Source organism: Prionailurus viverrinus, chromosome A2, assembly GCF_022837055.1.
Source record: "Prionailurus viverrinus isolate Anna chromosome A2, UM_Priviv_1.0, whole genome shotgun sequence".
Taxonomy (NCBI): domain Eukaryota; kingdom Metazoa; phylum Chordata; class Mammalia; order Carnivora; family Felidae; genus Prionailurus; species Prionailurus viverrinus.
Window position 1 is genome coordinate 142,889,202 of NC_062562.1, and position 4,110 is coordinate 142,893,311.

At 37.8% G+C, this 4,110-nt stretch overlaps 1 pseudogene; it reads left to right on the forward strand.

The window, feature by feature from the left end:
- The first annotated feature begins 1,728 nt into the window (after nucleotides 1–1,728).
- Nucleotides 1,729–2,232, forward strand: LOC125160880 (60S ribosomal protein L12-like; annotated as a pseudogene).
- The last annotated feature ends 1,878 nt before the right edge of the window (nucleotides 2,233–4,110 follow it).

Sequence of the window (4,110 nt, forward strand, 5' to 3'; positions counted from 1 at the left end):
GACTTCTTCGGGATGCATCCCGACTCTCAAATTCATATGCTAAAACAGGACTATAGATGCAGGTAGTACTTATTTCTTGGCATTCATGTTCTTTCCTGAAGGCGACAAATTAAATTTTACAATTCTCATTGCCTTTAGAGGAGATAATATAGAGTGGAAGGAGAAGAAAAAAACCGAAACCTCCCACTAATCGGCTTTGGAAACCAACTGCTCCTCTTTGTCCCCTTCTTATTACAAAATAGATTCAAAATACTCATAAGTCATTGTTTTAAGAAAAACTGAGTCGGGGCGCCTGGGTGGCTCAGTCGGTTAAGCGGCCAACTTCGGCTCAGGTCATGATCTCGCGGTCCGTGAGTTCGAGTCCCGCGTCGGGCTCTGTGCTGACAGCTCAGAGCCTGGAACCTGTTTCAGATTCTGTGTCTCCCTCTCTCTGACCCTCCCCCATTCATGCTCTGTCTCTCTGTCTCAAAAATAAATAAATGTTAAAAAAAAAAACTTTAAAAAAAAAAAGAAAAACTGAGTCTTAGGTAAGATAGAATCCATTTACTTTTAATTATGCTCTAGAGAAATGTAATGATTTATCTATACTATCAAATCTTTAAAAATCATAATTCTTGACACATTTTTACAGTCAGAAAATCTTGCCGGTCATCAGATCTCTAGATCTCTGATGGAGCTACTCTAACCCAAATGATATGGATCGTTATGTTTTTAAAATTGCAAAATGATCATTACTCTTAATTTAACAGAAACAATAAGGCAACAGTGAAAAAATGTAACTTTAAACATTTCCTTACTTTTTGATGCTAAAGAGAGCTTCACAATCCTCATGTGTATCCCTTGCTCCAATTCAGCAATTTCTTCACGCAGAAGCCCTGGTTCCTTTTGTTAGAGAATGGGGATGCTACATGCTAGCTGCTCACACTGCTACTGTGGGAGAGTTATTTTTAGCAGTATAAATACGTCTGGAAACAGAGATCTCTGAGACAGACAAAAATCTCATTCTTCAGAAGTATTTATTGAGAGTCCACTATCTCTCAGATACTGTTCTGTATCTGGAACAGTCATCAGTAAACAAAAGAAATCTACCTTTACGAGACTGATATTCTAGCAGCAGGTAAAAGCAAAAAATACATGAATGATGGTAAATAAATAAAAATTTGAGAAAAATAAGGGTGAAGGGTGACCACATTACAGAATGGGACATTTCAACAAAAATCCTTTAAGGGGGGCACTGAGACCTGCACACTGGCTGCAACAGCTCTCCTGGTCAGTTGATTATGAACAGCATAATCAACAGGGCAACTCTGAAGGGCAGAAGTGCTGAGGACAGACCCCCCAAATTAGTTGATCTGAATATCTGAAGTTAGAGCCCAAAAAAGATTTGAGTAATCTCACTCATAGTGAGAAATAAGAGAACACAAGTCTAAAGACACTAAAATATAAATGAGCTTTCTGTGATACAAGAACAAGAAAAAGACAAGTGTAAACCCAGTTTCATCAACTAGTGGGACAGTAAAACCATATGGTCAATAGGAAGGGGAGGGCTAAAAAATGTCAAGTCTTTGAAGCCAAACTAACGAGCGTAGATTGTACTTTATCATTGATAGAACCCATTTGGGAAACAAAGGAATTACATGATCTAATTTATCATTTTTAAGAAAATCATCCCTCTTTTGCCTTTTGGCTTGGAAGAGACAAAGGCACATTGTCCTGAGTCCAGTTTATCCAACACCAGCCACCTCTACCATGCCACCTACACTTGACCCCAATGAGACCAAAGTCACACACCTGAGGTGCACCGGTGGGGAAGTCAGTGCCATGTCTGCCCTGGCCCTGAAGATCAGCCTCCTGGATCTGTCTCCAAAAATGGTTGGTTATGACATTGCCAAGGCAACCAGTGATTGGAAAGGGCTGAGGATTATAGTGAAATTGACCATTCAGAACAGACAGGCCAGACTGAAGTGGTACCTGTGCCTCTGTCCTGATTATCAAGCCCTCAAGGAACAACCAAGAGACAGAAAGAAGCAGAAAAACATTAAGCACAGTGGGAATATCACTTTTGATGAGATTGTCCATGTTGCTCAACAGATGCAGCACTGATCATTAGCCAGAGAACTGCTTGGAACCATTAAAGAGATCCTGGGGACTGCCCAATCTGTGCACTGCAGTGTTGATGGCCACCATGCTTATGCCATCAATAGTGGTGCAGTGCAATGCCCAGCTAGTTAAGAACTACAAAGGAAAATATTCCAGTAAAGGATCATTAGACAACCAAAAAATCACCCTCGAGATGTGATTTTTAACTATTTTAACTATAGGAGGGGAAAACCCCTATTCTGCTTCCATCCCTAATACTACAAGCCAGCCCTTACCTCTCTTATGAACCATCACTCTATCCCGCTGCTTCCTTGTCTGCTGTCATTGGAACTCTAACAGACATCCCAAACTTATCGTGTCTACAACCAAGTTCCTGATAGGTCTTGAGGACATTTCCTTATGCAGTATCTTTAATTCATTTACTCTCTACCACCAGGTACTAACAGAGTTACTCTGGCCCCGTGAGGAGACTTGTTGGAATCCCTGAGAAGTTATGACCACAAGCTGAGCCTCCAAAAGTTTATGGCCAAAAATGAAATTACAGAGTGAATTTAGATTGGGAACCCTAAGCACCTGACAAACCTTCTGTGGGACCCTCATCTTAAGCCATAAAGAACCTCTATGTAGAATTTCCCAAAGAAAGCCAGCATCATACAAGAGAACCAGTATCCTTGTAAACAAAAGAATAGAATAAGAATAAGCAGAAATAACAAACAAAACACTAGGACTTTAAGCAGGGGTATTATCAAACAATATGACAAAACCTATAAATGAGATGTAGAATGTATGAAAACTGTTTCAGTATGTTTTTCCATATAAACAAGTTGTTTGTATAAACAAAAAAAGGTAAGTAGAAGTTATCCTTTTTTAATTTTTTAATATTTTTGAGAGAGAGAGAGCGTGAGTGGGAAGGGGCAGAAAGAGAGGGAGACACAGCATCCAAAGCAGGCGCCAGGCTCTGAGCTATCAGCACAGAGTCGGATGTAGGGCTCAAATCCATGAAATGTGAGATCATGACCTGAGCCAAAGTCAGACACTTAACCGATTGAGACACGCAGGAGCCCCTAGAAGTTATCCTATTCTTAACAAATGGTATTTTCAACTTGATCAAGAACAATGAATAATTCATTGAAAGAAAACATTGAGATACATAACAAAATAACTTAAAAGAATAAACAGTAAAACTGCCTTAACTTTCTGTCATTTCCTAAAAGGGGTAGTAATATTGATTAAATTTGCACACTAAGTAAATTATGCATGCTATAATTTCTAACACAAGTGCTAAAAGCAGCAAATCCAGTATGTAATGGACAAAGTAGAAGAGGACAAAAGTGAAATACTGATCATAAATCCTAAAAATATAAATGAAAAAACACAGGACAGAATAACCGATGACATGATTTCTAAAGAAATAAATGCTCCAGAGATTATGAGAATATAAAATACCCAATTAATTGGCATTTTTACAGAGAGACCTCATAAATACAATATCAAAAGCTGAAGGCAGAGGAAGGTCCTTGTTTTGTGACCTGACATATACACAATGTAGGGAACTCTAAGAAAAATAGAAATTATCAAGGTAACAGTAGGAGCAAAAATGAATACTTGTATCGAGTAAGAAATGAAAGATTTTAAACATGTGTAAATATCACAAACATAATTGAACAGAAATAACATCATCTTTATTATTACTGTGTATTATAATTTATTTTCATTATATTACATTTCATTATATTACATATATTATTTATTTTACAGATAATAGCTAATTTCATTTTCCTCTAGCATGGCTGTTAGGATTATTAATAGTTTCAAAATATTTCAACTTCACAACTTTTAATAGTTATTGCTGATGTATAATTTCCGCTGCCATTTCTGGCACAGTGTGTTTATTTCTAGGAGATAAACCCTTAACCCTTGGTTCGTATCTTGATTCTCTTCCTCTCCTCTGAGGCCACCTAACTGTCTTTATGGAGGAAAGCTATCACATTTTAACACTAGCCAAATAAA